Source organism: Caretta caretta, chromosome 8 (genome assembly GCF_965140235.1).
Source record: "Caretta caretta isolate rCarCar2 chromosome 8, rCarCar1.hap1, whole genome shotgun sequence".
Classification (NCBI taxonomy): Eukaryota; Metazoa; Chordata; order Testudines; family Cheloniidae; genus Caretta; species Caretta caretta.
Window position 1 is genome coordinate 51308992 of NC_134213.1, and position 16598 is coordinate 51325589.

Below are 16598 nucleotides of genomic sequence, written 5' to 3' on the forward strand. Positions count from 1 at the left end.
TTCCTTCAGGAGCATATGTTTCTCCGTTACCATAGTTTTGCAAACTCATAGAGCACAATGTATTCTCCAGGGAGCTTCTAAAATGACTCTTGCCACCAAGAAGCTGCACCACAAGTAAAAGCTGTCAAATAAATAGCCATGTCTCTGTCCCAAAGGTGCTTCTCCACTGGAAACTAAACCAGTCACAGGACAGAAGAAGCACGTTGTGGCCTCGGGTCATTCTGGCTGGGAGATCTCTGCACACAGTAATGATAATTTGTTCTTATGTCGTATGTTTCAGCGAGAGATCTTAGAGTCTTTACAGGATAAGGTGAGTAGCATTATCAGATGGGGAAACTGAGGCATGGAGCGGGGACGTGATTTGCCACGTTCACACAGTAGGCCAGTGGCACAGCCAGAAATAGAAATCAGGTCTCCTGAGTCCCAGGCCAATGTCCTACTCACTGGGACATGATGACTCCCCTCGCAGTGTGGAGATACCACCAATAAGGTAATCCAGGTAGGGAGATTTCGCTAAAGAAGGAGGTAAAGGAGAGGACATGGGAGATGGAACGCAGGAGATTGTTCCAATAAGGCATGTTATGAAAGAAGGTGTGAAGCCAGAACCAATTGAAGGACACCCAAGAAGAAGGATGTTCACTCATCCCATATGATTTAAAACTTCCTGCTCTATTATTTTCCTTGTGTCCCTCCGCCAATATCCCAGAGTCGTGGCATGCTGAATGGGATGAATGGTTGGTCTTGACATTATCCTGTGGCTCGTTGTTTGCATAGTGCTATGGCACTATGCACTGTGTAGCCAACCACTTAACAGGACAATGTGCAGAGCTCCTGCTCGAGAGCTCACAGTCTGGGATTTTCAAGGCGACGGAGGTGCCCAGTTCCCATTGGAATGAAGGCAATGGAGCTGCCTGGAAGATGGAGTAAATGGAAGATGCTCAATTAGTGAACAGCCACCCACCTTCCGTAGCCTGTTGTCAGCTCTGCCATGTGCTTTATTTGGTGGCCAAAGGAGGGGAAACACCTGTCTGGAGTCAGTGCTATACCACCGCAGTGCAATTAGCATTATTTAAAATATGGCTTTGCCTACAAGCAACAATAAAGGAGCCAGCGAAATGGACAATGTTTCTTTCTATCCTTCTTCTCCAGGCACGTACATTATAACTCGATTTCTTCCATATAAGCTGCTGTCACGAGAGCTAGAGTGACTGTCACCTTGTTTCAGTTGGCAGATTATTGGCTCGGTTGCATTTGCTCTAAGAATGTGGTGTAAGCTTTGTCTGTTCTGTGCTACAGTTTTGCTATGAGGAAGCTGGTATAGCCTTGGGCATGCTAGCAAGAAGGGATTTCATCAAATCATAGTTCAGCGAGCAGCCTTGTCTGTGGGATCCTGGGTTAGTGGATGCATTGATTCACTTCTAGGGATTTGGTAGAGTCTCCTCTCACTGGGCAGCTTTGCTATACAATAGAAGCAACCCATGGCTTCCAGGTAGACAATGGTGGGAAGGATCAGGGGTGAGGTGATAAGTATGCTGCCTAGAAGTGTTAGACATTTGTAGCTCTATTGGCCACTGTAGCAAGAGTACAAGAAGAACAAGGAGACATTCAATTACATGGAGAGACAGCACATTTTACACTGGTAAAAGGAAATACTTTGTCACAAAATGCCAAATTATCCCGTGGAACCCATTGCCAAAAGATATTACTGAGACCAAAAATGAAGCAGGACTCTAAAAGGACTGGATGTTTATATAATTAACAGATTTATAATAGTAAGGATTAAAATAAAACAAGAGCCTTGAAAAGGATAGAAACCCACTGGCCCCACAGCATAAGCCAACCTCTAACTATTGTGGTGAGGAGGAAACTTTCCCTGGGGGTAGCATATCCCAGAGCTGTCTGCTGCAGGGTTCTTCTTCTGAAGCAGCTGGTGTTGGAGAGAGGACACCAGACTAGAGGGACCATGGGTCTGATCTAGTCTGGCAATTCCAGGGAGCAGTGGCTCATGGAATCCATTTGTTCAACCTTCCCTAAGCAGCCCTGGGTGCAAATCAGGAAGGCAATGCACATTAGCCTCATAGGAATTTGACCTGCACTGCATAAGGACTCTAATTAGCTTCTATTCCAGCCAGTATAAGTTCATATATTGTCCTCACCATCATAGTACATGAGCATCTTCCAGCCATGCATTAAGCAACATGACTAACACCAGTCATGTGTGATTCGTTCTCTTTCTCATCCCCTCCCCAGGGGGAGAATAGTGCATGTGGTGGAGTGGGTTTTTAACATATACTCTGCTGTATGTTTGTTAGAGAAACCAGGCCAAAGAAGTCCCACTTGGAGCAAGAGGCAGGGAGATTTGTGATGGCCCTTAACTCCTAGGAATTTTATTCTCAGTCACAGAGCAGCCCCCAGGAAAGATCTGCCTTCTCTGCACAGAGGAGCTTTATCCTTATGGCTGAAAGTTCCACTGGGCCTGAGGAGCAGTGTTGTTGACCACGGTCCTTCTCGCAGGGCTCTAGCTAATCGTTTCCATATTCTGGGCCTAGGCCATTGAGTGCCCTAAAGAGAAGGATTGAGCCCTTGAACTTGACTTGTTATTTTATGAGAGAGCAGGTGACAGGGAGTTTTGGCTTCTTGAGGGCAACAGGATCTGTCCCAATGTCAGTTCAGGGGCAGGAAGTGGAATGGAAGCCTGGAGAGCAGGGAGAACTGCAAACTAAGTTTTATTCAGAACATCTGGCTCCCGTAAGCCCTTTGGCTAATCCCAATGTCTAATTCCCCAACGTTCCCTAAATCTCCGAATCCTTCCTGTTTCCAGTCACTTCACAACATAATCTCTGAAAGTCTGCTTGAGAAATGAAACACGCCCCATCCACACCCCCCTTCCTGTCAGTCCTGGGCTGTACTTGTGCTAGGCAGGAAGGGGAGAGGGAAGGCTCCCCAGAGCTGTACAAACAGAACATAGTCCTGTCCTCTCTGCAGTGGGCCCACGCCTACCGCGCACTCCCCTTGGCTCTGTTCCCTGTTATCTGCCACTGTGCTGAGACTATCCCCTGGAAAGTTTCCATTTCTTTGCATTTCCACTGGAGAAATAAATCCCTCATGGTCAAAGTCCTGCTCTTCCGCTCTCCATCCATCCATCTTCCCCTCTTCGCTTTCCGCCCTGCCTGTTTCCCCACCCCTCTCCCCTCGCTATGCTCCCAGCAGCAGGACCTTTTTCACAGAAACAAGGCAGGGCTCCCTTTAGCTCATGCTTTGCATTTTGTTGTTCTTCAAAAGACATTTAGGAGCCTGATCCTGACAAGTGCTGAGCGGGTGGCTTCAGGGGCAGCTGCGACAGGGTGTCCAGCAACTCTCAGGATCAGCAGGGGTGCTGGAACAATTTGTGTAGTGGGGGTGCTGAGAGCCATTGAACCAAACGGTAAACCCTGTATGTGATGGAAACCACTTCAAGCCAGGGAGTGCAGCATCTCCCCCCCCCCATTCCAGCACCTATAAGGATCAGCCCAATATTTGAGAAACTCAGCCTAGTTTCTTCTCCCACCCCACTTCCCCAAGATCAGTTTGTTAGCCTGGGGTTAGGGGGTGTTTGTGGGTGTGTCCCTCTGTCTGTCTGTTGCCATCTGGAATTGGGAATCTAATCTGGAGCATTAGCCTCCTTCCCACCCCTACCAGCTCCCCCCTCCCACCCTGTCTGCAAGGCTGTGTCTGTAAGGCTGTGTCTAGCTGCTGTCTCAATGCTCCTCAGCTCCGGGCTCCTTTCCAAGGCTCAGTCCCTTTCAACCTTTCGGGGGTGAGGGATAGCTCAGTGGTTTGAGCCTTGGCCTGCTAAACCCAGGGTTGTGAGTTCAATCCTTGAGGGGGCCATTTAGGGATCGGGGCAAAAATTGGGGATTGGTCCTGCTTTGAGCAGGGGGTTGGACTAGTTGACCTCCTGCGGTCCCTTCCAACCCTGATAGTCTATGATTCTAGGTGGGGATGCAGCAGCCAGCCACAGCCCCCACCCTCCCGCCCGGGCCAGGCTAGTTCGCCCCCCTCTGAGCCCCAGCGCCGAGCACCTGGTCGGATTTGAGAAGGAGCTGCCCCCCCAAGTCAGCGCTGCAGCCCAGCAGGGCTCACTGGGCCTGTCCCTGGCCACTGGCCCTGGGCCAAGGGGGGGCCCCAGTGCCGCCCCCGCGGCGGCCGGGCCAATCCGGGAGCGCAGGCACTGTGGCCGAGGCTCCCATTGGCTGCCCGCCTGCATGCGGGCGGGGAGGGCGGCGCGGTTATCTCGTGGCCCCTCCAGCGCCGGAGCAGCGCGCAGGTGACAGTGGCGAGGTGGGCGCCAGCAGGGGCCAGCAGCAGCAGCGGCACCGGGCTGTGCTCGCCCGCGCACGGTGCACGCAGTCCCGGAAGAGGCGCCGCCTGCAGCAGCTCCCGGCCCGGCGGATCTGCTCCCGCCCTAGAGAGGCCAGCATGGCACGTGGCGAGCGCCACCCTGGCAGTGCCCGCTAGAGCTGGAGCCTGGAGTTCGCCCGTGGGCAGCGGCGTGGGACCCGGCTCTCCCCAGGACAAGGGCTGGTGCATCAGCCATGGTGGGGACTGAGCCGCTGGACGGGCAGAGCAGGAGAACCGCGCAGCAGCGAGGGCCGGGAAGGGTGCGCTAAGGGGGAGTCTCCCCGCCCCGCCGGGCCCCCGAAATACGAGCGAGCAAGACTTTGGAAAGTTGCCACCGAGAATGGTGGGCAGCCTCCTTCCCGAAGGGCAGGCTCCTGCCAGGAGCCCAGGGAGCGCTCCGGGGGCGCTGGTAACGGAGGATCTTTGCCTGGACCGCTCTGAAAACTCCCCCCGGGGGTGCTAAGGCAGTTAGCTGCAGGCCAGCCCGGCTGGCAGGGCTTCGGGAGAGCGCCGCGGGGTTTTCCCGCACCGGATCCTAGCGGAGTGCTCGCACCGGAGTTACCACTCCGGTTTCACTAACTCCGGCTTCACAGCGGCTGGCTTCCCTCGTTACCTTCTTGACCCACATTCCTATTGCCTGGGGTAAGTCTTGAAAGTTCCTCTCCCTCGCGGCAGCGGCTGTAACGGGGCGGTTCTCATTGCAGGCACCGCTCGCTCTTTTCCTAGCTGGTGCAAGCAGAAGGATGGGTTATGCTTATGTAGAGTATGCTGAGCTGCCTTGTATCCAGTGTTTTCACCTAGGTTCGTATAGATACGTGACTTACCATGTGGAGATGCCGCACACACAGGAAAATGTGCCAATGCTGAGCTCTGCTGAGCATTGGGACAGTCTCCTAAGGGCAGAAGAGGCAACTCCATGGCTTGAGTTGTTTAAAACTGGACTGGCAATGGCAGTGGAAAATATGCTGCTGAACAGTCCTGAAACAGCCAGCGAGTGGGCAAGATGAGCTAATTCCATCTCTACTGTCTATAAGGATATGCCTGTATTTGCCATCTGTATCTATCACATTACATGTCACCAGCAGATAGATTAGATTTGCCTTGTATCAGCTACTAAAACATGAAATGCTCCCACCCTACAACTGCATGAATTTGTGAGCTGCTTCTCCCACCCTCCACCTCACTTTTCAGCAGCCAATACTGTATCCATTGCTTACTTACCTAGAGCAGGGGCTCGCAGCCCAGCAGTCATGACCACCGCTGCCCTTTCCCCATTGCTAATTAACAGCATGGCCCTGGCTAGATCCCAGGTAGATGGGTGAGAGGTGCCAGTATGGGAAAGGTTGAGAACCACTGACCTACAGGATGCACACGCAGTCCAAACAGAAACTGGAAAACAGATTAACCTGCTGGAAAGGAGTTCTGTGATCTGACCATAGAGGTAGTACTCTGCTTGGGCTCCTCGCACTTGGAGCGGTACACGGGGGGGAGGTTAGAACAGGGATTAATGCATTTGGCAGCTAAGGAATGGCTGTTGTACCAGTGTTATAAACAGTGCTCAGATACTACAGTGATTGGTGCCCTACGGATACCTACATTAAGTAAAGCAAATTTTAAACTGTGTGCACATGTGCCATACAATCTACGGTGTGTATCCCCTCTGATAACTTAACATGAACATCTCTGGTTGTCTCTCTCTCTCGAGAGATAAACAACCACATCATTCAAGCGTACTGCATCAAGTGGGGTTCTGGAGACTGTGGCTCAGGAGAGCAGAGCATGACAGAACCCTGCAATGGGGTTTCCTTGTACGTTGTTGCCTGTTTTGTTCTTTTTTTTCAAATCTGCTGTTTCTCTGTGTTCCCAACATGGCATCTTAGCAGTGAGGGACTGTCACCTGGATAGTAACACAGGGGTGTCCTGAAGCCACAGTTGTGCTGCAAATGACTGTTCATTAGTGCAGTCAGAAATCCCATGTTGTTACATATGCTGTACAGGGAGTGGGGGTGGGGGGGTGAGGAAATCAGCGTGTGTGTGTTTATGTGGGTGTGTAAAGGGGGTGATATGTGCACACACCGTTGCCAGGAATTGTTTGAGGATGAGCAGTCTGTGTAACATGTTCTGTTCTTCTGGACTGCAGCTTGTTCTGAATAGCAGGGTAGTTTGGCACAGACAAGTGTGTGTGGGGGGAGAACAGGGCGTACTCGGGCGATCCTACTCCACCTGGCATTCAGCATTTCCGCCTCTTGTGTTAGAACCAGCTGCCATCCTCTGACCCTGCATTTAAGACCATCCTGTGAATAACCCTCCTCCTGGCTTCAAAACAAGTTGTTTATGGGGCGCTGTCCCTGCGTCATCCAACTCCTTCCTCTCCCGAGGCGCAGAGGACTCATCAGGGAGGGCTTGGGAGATGCCTTAGTGCCCTGTACCTCGCCAGCCTATATAGAGGAGCCCCCAGGGAGAGCGGAGACCCAGCTGCCTGGGAACTTTCTGCTGACTGCATGCTGCCCCCCTGCTTTTCCTGTCTGAAATGTTTTGGAGATTCAGTGCTTCCCCCCACAGTGTTGTTGTTAAACAGCGGGTTGGTGCTGGTACTTTGCTTGAGCTGATAGTTTCAGCCCTGCTGAGATAAGAGGCAGCAGTGCAGAGAGTGGAGCGAAGAACGCTTTCCTGGAAACTCTCATATTGTCGTGGTAAAGGGGGAACTAACGTAGGAAGTCACCAGCTTCATAACACAGACATTCTGGCTTCACATCACTGCTGGGCCCTGGAAAGGGAACTTGGTTGGGTAGCAATTGTCCCACTGCAGAAATAGTGGCCTGTTGAGAGGACAACAGCAAACTGAGGTACAGATGGGCTTGTGGGTTCAATTCCTGGCTCTCCCAGTCTCCCTTTGTGACAATGGGCAACTCTCAAAGGCCTAAATCCTCAAAGATATTTAGACTCCTAATGTATATTAGAACCAATAGAAGATAGGAGCATAAATACCTTTGAGGATCTGGGTCTTGGGTTCTCTATGGCTCTGCTTCCTCATCTGTTCCATGGGGATAATCACACTTCCCTGAATCGCCGGGAGGAGTCATTCTTTACTGTTTGTTGGGCATTCACATCCGGTGCTGATGAGCGGCACCATCTATAGGGAGGAAGAGTGTAGCATCAGTGAAAGGAGACTGGGAAGGAGGAAAGGTATTTGGGTTGGGGGATAAAGGAAGAGTACCTGGGTACAAAAAGCACATTGGGATGTAGGGGAGATATAAAGTACGAGGACATGGGAAGGATGGTGGGATGTAGAAAAGGACCTGGAAAAGATATTGACATGGAGAGACAATTCTAGGGTACTTGTATGTAGAAGAATGCTGGGATCTAAGAGAAATGCTAGGCTAGTAGGATGCAGAGCCCTGGGAAATTGGGATGCAGGCCTGATCCTGGGATCTAGGATAAGTATTTGTGAATATTTGATGGTCTGTAGAAAATATAGTAGACAGGGATAGACTGGGAAATTACTGGAGTACTGGGCTGTATGGAAAATTCTGGGACAGGAGGGTGTAAGAAGTGTCACAGTACACATCCCTCTAATGAAACCCCAAATGCAACAGCAGCCAGTCTGTCTGCCAGTGATTTCACTGCTGAACGATCAAATCCAGTCAGCCCAGCCCCTGACTGACATGCACTGGCCGACACCTGCCCGGGGCCTGGCTGATGTGCATCGGTCAACACCGGCCAACATGAAAAGAATGGCTTCTTGGTAAATATTTGCTCACACCATCCCCACACTAAAATGTGCGTAGCACTTCATATCTCTTCACCTCGGAGCCAGAGAGCGGCTAATTTCACTGGGACCTGGGCATGCTCATGCTCCACTTAAACAGCTCTGTCAAACTCAGCCACGCTGTTAATTTCCCAAAGAGATACTGCCGCCTCCTTGATTTTAACAGCTAAAATACCCAGCTCCCCTGAAGCATCTGTTAGTGGAGATTCTGACCTTAAACCCATGCGCATGCTGTACCTGTGTGGGTCTGCTGCACCTCTCGCCTCTTTTTCTAAATGAAACATGTACCATCTGCAGCTGGAAATGTAGTCAGCCACGTTATAAGGAGCATTGTATTGCCTGCAGCCACACAGCGCCTTGTGATCTTATCCTGTCGGCTCTCACAAGCGAAGGTGGGTCAGGTTGGGCCAGCACTTGGGTGAGAGCAATCCTAGGAAAAGCCCAGCGTGCGACCCACTGTGGTTCTGATCAACCAGCGGGTGTCACTCTTCCCTCTCACTCCAAGCTGAACCCATCCAAGCCTCCAAAGGCAGAGATGAGGCATAACACTGAAGCCTGAACCAGTGGTGGTGGTGAGGGATCCCCACCTGCCTTTCAGAGGTGTCACTGAGCTCCGTGTCCCGCCGTCCAGCCTGTCGCACCCCCCTCAACTCCCCTGGCTGTTTCCTTTGTGTGCCCTCCCTGCCCCAAACTGCTCAGGTTGTCTGTTGGGGGTGCGGCTAGACAGCTGCAGCATGCCACTCCCCGAGATGACCCCTGCCCATGGGCTGCCATCTAGGCTCACGCTGGCTTTATGCCAGCTTCCACCAGTGTCAGACTCGGCAGAAGGAGCCGAGGGTGGGGAAATACACCAAGGAAGAAAGTTGTGGGAGGCATACGGTTGTGCCAAGCACTGGTGGCAAGCAGTGGCCCCCAAAAAGAGGAACCGGCCAGAGCCATGGGGCCTGTTTAGGTAGTGCACCAATCAAGCGTTTTCTCTCAACAGCCTCTGGCAGCGGGACACCTACGCAGCCACTGTGGGAATTCACACTGGCCTCCCCCAGGGTGAGTCCCATAAGAGGGCAAGCAGCAATCCTGCCAGCTGCCCTCTAAACCACCCTCTTAGCATTGGGGGCTCCAGTGCAGGGACCTGTGAATCCCCAGCTCTGGTGAATCTGACCCTTTAGATCAGCTTACAGGGACACCGATCAACCGGAAACCCAGGCAGCCCAGGTTAAAAGCAGTTTCAGGCCGGCCCCTGCCCCTCAGCCCCCTGCCCGTGACTGTGGTTTTGCAATCCTGTTTTCCCCTCCCTGTGGCTGTGAGGAAAACCCACACAGACAACAGGGGAAGCAGATTATATACCATTCTTCTTAAATCCCCAGCTCCCAGACTCCTGTGGTGACATGAACAATCTCATTCCTTTAAAACAGATCTATTTTGTTAACCTCCCCCCCCCACCCACAGCCTATGTTTCTAGCCCTCCTGGTGGCAAGAAAAAGCTTGACAGTGTGAACCCTAAAGGCTCAAAAAGTAGATTCCGAACAAGGAGAACTCCGTCTATCTTTGTATAAACATAAACTCTCCGTATTTTTAAGCCACTCTCTTGATTTTTGCAGGCCATGATTCATGATTTTTGAATGTTGGCTGAGACACAGCCTGTACCCAAAGGCAAAGCAAACAAAGACAAAGGAGGATGCATTTTTCTGTCATCCGAATTAAAGCACATCAGAAGTCGATTCATAGATGATAAGGTTCGAAGGGACCTCTGTGATCATCTGGTTTGACCTTCTTTATAACCCAGGCCTAGAACTGCTCTGAATGACTTGTAACAGGAGGAGGTAAAACATATCCAGATGGCCCAATGATATGGACCCTTTAAGTTTGCAAAGTGCATTGGGATGGAAGGCGTGGCATGCACGTAAGACATTACATTGCTGTAAGGTTCACAGCAGATGGCTGAGTTCCTGAAGCATGATGCCTACGTGTGAATGTTGGGATAATTGCACACCCTGCAGCGTGCTTCTGAAATGCTTACTGGCCCAATGAATTCCCCATTGTGCAAGGCCTGGGCACATGGTTACCAGGCTTGCAGTTTCCATTAGCTAGTGAGATCAATGATTCCTTGACACTTCCGTGGGAGATTGTGTATGATACCTGCAGAGCAGTAAACTGTGCTGCCTAACGATTCATTAGGGGGAGCTACAGAGAAATAGAACAGCAAAAAGGACACAGGGTGGGAAGGAAACCTTGTGCCACCTAAAGGAGACAAGCACAGGGAGAGCTCCCTGAACCCAGGCCTGGCATGTCTCAAGGCAGAGTAGGAGTGCAGCCTAGAGACATAGGCCAGGGAGCCGCTCCCCTCCACCTGCGACATGCTGGCTGGGGAGAGCTCTTCTCCCTGAGAGGCAATCAGGTGATTGGCCTACTGTGAGATCTGCCCTCGTGAGTTCCAGGAGTGCAGTGGCTGTTTGCAGCTGGATCCCATGGGCGCGGGGGGGATTGATCCCACACATAGGGCTGCTGCCTCTGAGATACAAAAAACCAGGACATCCACCTGCCTCCCACACCACATACACCCCTGTATACTGATGGCTCCCCACGCAGGGCACCATCTCCCCGTCCCAGCCCTATGAGAGGGCACCAGCCCCTGTGGGCTCCTTGGGCTGCCCCAGGCACCGACCTCACCAAGCAGTATGCACTGCCAGCTGGATCCAACCTGCTTCTGCCCAGCGTGACCCCTGCAGTTGGTACATGTGCAGTGTGACCAGGTGCTGCCAGCCCCCCAAGTTTCCTGAGCCGCCCCATGCCCGTGGCTCCCAGACACTCTAGAGCCAGAGCTCCCTCTTCCATGAGAGCCAGAGGGGATGCGATTGGCAAACGCTGGGGTGTTTAATGTCCTGGGAAGACATACAGATTTCCCAGGACAGCTACCTAGAAAAAGGGCCGATCATGGGAAAACCTGGACAGGCGGCAACTCTAAAGGCGCTGAGCACTCAAGCCCCAGTGCAGCAAGGCTTTTGGGCATGTGCTTAAGTCCCATTGACTCCAGCAGGCACTACTCCTGTGTGCTCGAGTGCTGTGCTGGATTGGAGCCAGAGGGCTCAGCACCGGGCAGGACGGAGCCCTTTGGGTCCCAGCTGGGGCGCTGAGTACATGGAAATCAGGCCCCTTAAACCTGCAAATCGTGGTCAGGCACAGGGAGGGAGAAGGAGAGCGACCCAGGGTACTGGGCGGACTGGGAGAGGAGAGCGGAGTTGGAGGCAGGGCCTTGAGCAGATGGAGAGAGAGCTGGATGGGGCCTGCAGCAGCTGGAGTGATAGAGAAGGAGATCAGCAGCTAGTGGGGGGTAGTTAACTGAGCAGTGGGCAAGGGGGGTATGTGGGGATCAGAAAGGCCAGGGCATTGGGGGCTGGAGTGAGAGCACAGGGACTAGATCGGTGGGGTGGGGGGAGAGGGGAGTTTGCTGTACTGAGCTCCCCTGCTGTGGGATTCGTCTGTGGGCTGGCAAGAAGGCAAGCCCAGGCACTGCTCTGCTCACTCGGATTTGTGCAGGACTCTACACTGGGAACAGGCAAGGTGATGGGAGCAAAGGGGGCAGAACATGGTGTTCTGTGACCCGATTCTTCAAAGCAGGCGCTGGGCTGGGCTGACCCTTCCCTCGGCCTCCTCCCACTTCCTCCATGTTGCTTTGCAGCAAGGTCTGGTTTTTAAAGTGCAGGAACCTTTGAAAGCAAGGCCCACGGGCTCCTGTGCTTGGGGCAGTGTGCCGTGCAAAGGGGAATGAGGGGGCAGGTACCACTCCCCGTACATGGACAGGGGCTCTGTGCGGTGCTAGTTAAACACCAGGGGTGGCATAGAGAGTAGGTTAAAACACTGGCTGACCAAGCTATGGATGGGGTAGGGCTTGTATCCCAGAAAACAGAGTGATACGATGTTGTTACTGCAGCCCCTGCGGCTAAAACAGATGTGACCATGTAATTAAAGACTGTGTCACCCTTCATACGTAGAAGGGGACAGAGTTAAGGTTGTATAGGCACCCTTAATTCTGGCATTTTCTAAGTGTTGAGAGCTTCATTTGGCAGCCTTACTGTTCTTTTATCATGGGGTTGTTGGGTGTTTTTTTTTGGTGTTCTAGTATATAAAGATCTCCACAGCACCCAACACAACGGGACCTCTCCCCCATGCCATTGGGAACCACCATAACAACAATAATAAGAGTTTGAGAGGCAGCGTGAGCTAGTGGTAAGGGCCTTGGGATCAGGAGACTTATGAAGTTCTGTTCTTGACTCTGTCCCAGAGCTGTTGTGTGCCTTGGGGAAGTCATTTCCGCCTCCCTGTCCCCTCCCACCTTGCGTCCAGCTGGTCTGGGTGGACTGTGAGCCTTCGGGGCAGAGACTGTCCCTTACTTTTACAGCACCCAGCTTAAGCCAATATCTGTTGACTCTTTAGTCCATCCTGCTACCTTTTCTCAGTCTGCGCTGTAGCACCCTGTGCTGAGAAATGCACCTTGGTGGTGAGTGGGGTGCTTGGCTCTGTGGCTCAGCAGTGACCCGAGAACTGGGGATGGGAGGTTGTATTTGACTGGTCTAAGGGAGACGCGTCCCTGAAGAACTCCTGAGGATATCTTCCCAGGTGGGGGAGTTAGCCAGGTGCCAGAGTTAGCCAGGTGCCTTGTTAATAGTGCTTGCAGTAGGGTAGAATCTGGAGGCCACTGCCAAGATCTGGGTCCTGTTGCTTCAGGCACTGTACAAACACAGGAATAGAGCGTCCCTTACGCTACAGGTAGACAACCCAGCATCGTTAGCCCCACTGCCAGAGAACGAAGGCACAGAGAGGCTTGCTCTCTCCATGTGCCATTGTGTGGCCTTGGGCAAGAACTTGAACCCAGAGCTTCGATGCCTCAGGCTAGCGTTGTATCCACCAGACCAGCTCTCTTTTCCCCTCTTCCCATTAACATCAATTGGAACTTTTCATGAGATCCCCACACCCGCCCATCTGAAAACGGACCACTTGATGGCACGTCTCATCACATCTCACCAGCACAGCATTGGCTCTTGGGGGAGCGGGATTAGAGTTCTAAGGTAAACCGAGGATACTGCAGGAAATAGAGTTGATGACTGAGTAGATAGCAACTTTCTCTCTGAAACAGAGCCCCAGCATGGTGCTTGGGGGCGCTGTGTCCAGCCCCAAATTGCGAGGGCTGAATTCCCATCCTGGTAATTACACCTCCTTCAGACTCCCTCTGCAATTTTCAACTGGAGACAGTTTTCATGTACATCCTAAACTTCTGCATAATGTTGCTCTGCAAAACATCTGCTGCATTTCCCCCTCCCCCAGCCTATAAAGTGCTTTGAGTTGCTCTGTGCTAAATAAATATGGGATAAGATTATCCTGAATATGTGTTTCACGTATGCTGGGCTTGATTCACTCAGGACTTACTCTGGCTTCTAGCAACATAGAAAATCTACCAGGGCTGGGGGTGGGTGGAAGGAGGGAGTGTGGTGGAGGAAAGCACACTGCCAGGGTGCTGAGAGCCAATTACTACAGCACCCAGACCATTGGCTGAGGAGGAGCAGCACTGATTCACAGCTAGGGTGACCAGAGGGCAAGTGTGAAAAATCTGGATGGGGGGTAATAGGTGCCTATATAAGAAAAAGCCCCCAAAATCAGGACTGTCCCTATAAAATTAGGACGTCTGGTCCCCCTATTCAGAGGTGCGCATGGGACAACCTGGGCTGGTAGGACTCCTTTGGAAGGTGGAATCCCAAGGGGATGACAGTACCCGTGGGATGCAGGAGCTGGCACTGGTGTAGGGAGTGCAGTTTGCAGCCCCTTGAACAAACAGAGAATTGAAGCCAAGGGGCCAGATCCGCAGCTGGTATAGATTTGCATTGAATCAATGGAGCTATGCCGATTCGTACCAGCTGGGGATCTGGCCCATGGTGAGTTTCAGAAGGTGTCTGGCCCTGCTTTAAATTATATTTAATCTACTGCAGAAAGTGATCTGGAAAATGTACATGGCCTGACAAAATCAATGTTAATGTCCCTGACAATTAGCTAATGTCTTAATAATTGAACTACACCTGCTATACAGTTACACTGCACACCTCCAGGGATGGCTTAGCTGTGCACTGTGTTGTACCTGCCACAGAACAAGCTTCCGGGTTCTGTTTCTGAGGGTTGTGACAAGGTACTTGGGTTGACCCCCTCCTCTCCGGGCTGGAAGCTCTAGGCCCTTCAGCAGCAGGTGGTTGTCTCGCCAGAGGCAAAAGGAGGATGGCTCTTGAGGTTAAGACACTGGCTTGGAAGGCAAATCAGGGGAACATGCCTGGATCAGCTGCAGATTAATTGCATGACCCTGGGCAAATAACATCTCTTCCCATCAGTTTTCCCCATCTGCAAAGAGGGGGTTAGACCATCCTGTCTAGACTGCAAGCTCTTTAGTGCAAGGGGCTGTCTCTCACCATGTGTACGCACCGCACCTGGCCCAATGAGTCCTTGCTTCCGACAGGGGCCCCTCACATTCCTACACTAACCAGTGCTGCTGGGGGGGTGTGGGAATCAGAAGCAGAGATTTGATGCAAAAGCCTCTGTCTGAGTTTATTTGCCGCCACCACCCCATCCCAAATATTGATGCTCTCTCCCCACTCCCACCCTGCCTCTGCAGCCCCAGCTGTTCCACTTACTTATTAGCTGACCACACGCCCCCTGCTTAGTCGTTCCTTCCCTTTCCCCAAAGCAGAGATGAATTAGCAGCTGCAGGGAAGAAAGCCCGGCAGCTTGAAAGCGGTTTGTGATTCACATCTGCAGGACTCAGCAGTTTAACAATCTTTCTAATCCTGTTATTTCTCACCTTAAACCTACCCATGTGAGCAAGGTGCCTTTATTATTCATCTAGCTGCTGGCTGTACTCTCAAACTCCACCTGCCTCCCAGCATCTGCCATCTCCCCTCCTCCCTGCGGGCTCGTAGGGGCAGGACTAGAGACCCCAGACTCAAGAGGCATTTCCATCTCGGCAACTCCTTTTGGGCAGTGAGTGATACTGACCTGCCAGCCAGTGGGTGATGGTTTATTTCTGCCCCCCTCCCCGGCTTCTATCTCAGAGCAAGCTTCGTCTGGGCTGTCGGTTTGTGCGATGAAGTGGGGGTGGATTCAGAGGCGTCAAGCCAGCTACCTGCAATCAATTGCAGGGAAGGGGGGCACTGGATGGCTGGGAGGGGCCAGAACAGGGTTAGGCAGAGCTGCTCAGGAACTGGACTTTGTTCCCATGAAAAAATGGACAAACACTTTCTCATTTCTACTGAAATTTTTCTTTGAGAGTTTTGGCGGGGGGGAACTACTACTATGCATCAGGAGCCTGAAAACTCCAGGAATTTTTTACGAAAATCCATCATCAAAATCAGACATTTCCCATGGAAAGTTCCATTGTTTTGGTCAAAGAAATATTTTGAACCATAAGCTCTGGTGTTGGGTTCAGTGATGGTTCCTAGGCACTAAGGAGACTCAGTTAGTGTGAGAAATCAGGATGAGCAGTGGGGGTGAACAGGTGCTTACACAAGATAAAGCCCGGCAGATCGGGATGGTCCCTATAAAATCAGGACATCGGGTCACCCTTGACTCAATAGCCAGGCATCCACAGGGAAACCTAATGTGCATACACATGTGAACCCTCTAGGAACCACACGCCCGAGTCCATGCACGCGTGCTGAGACGTGAGACACCCACACACAAACGCACAGGGCTGGACAAACAGCACCTAAACAGACAAGCACATCCGCAGGACAAACCCTCCCTGCCCCTGCACAAACCCACACAGGACATATGCATGTGAATGGACAAAGTTACACCCAGCCACATGGGTGCACGCACACACCCAGGCAGGGCCTCATCTCCGGGGTCTGCCTTCGTCTCCGGCATAAACTAGCCCTGAAACCGGGAGCAGAGCTTGAAGGCGGGAGAGCGGGATAGTCCATATTGAAGCAGTGGGCATCTTTAGTACTGAGGCAAGCGAAAGACAGTTCGCCCGGGGTGTGGAGCCAGCAGAGCTCCCAGCAAATGGTCTCCCGCCCCCAGCGCGCGCATAGACCCAGTTCTGAATGGCAGCCGCTCCTGCTACTGCAGTTGGGGGCCAGTGGTGCCACGTCGCATTACACTGCGCTGTTTGAAGTGGCTGAGGCGCTCTGCGCCCCAGCCGACCCCATGCTCTCCGCGTGCCTGGCTGTGCGGTCTCGTGTCCAGGCCCCTCGTTGTGTGTGCACCGCGGCCAATGTGCCATCTGTCACCCACCGCTAGAGAAGGAAGCAGCACAGCGAGATATTTTCTGTATCGTTTTCCTTCCTCCTGCTGCGGGTCTCCGAGCCTGGCTCCTGGGGAGGGGGGACCCTCCTGCAGAGAGAGTGCTCAAGTGGAAGGTCCCTTCTGCTGAACCCGAACAGATCCACCTGCTAGCACTGGCTCCTGTTCCGAG

The 16598-nt window shown here is 52.4% G+C and overlaps 1 protein-coding gene across 2 annotated transcripts in view; it reads left to right on the forward strand.

Moving 5' to 3' along the window:
* The first annotated feature begins 4271 nt into the window (after window positions 1-4271).
* Window positions 4272-16598, forward strand: part of BRINP2 (BMP/retinoic acid inducible neural specific 2) — a 51828-nt gene continuing 39501 nt past the window's right edge. The window contains exon 1 of one of the 2 annotated variants that reach the window (XM_048859741.2): window positions 4272-5022. The gene's annotated coding sequence lies outside the window, so the exon portion shown is untranslated. The remainder of the gene's footprint in view (window positions 5023-16598) is intronic. The other variant, XM_048859740.2, reaches the window with a different exon arrangement.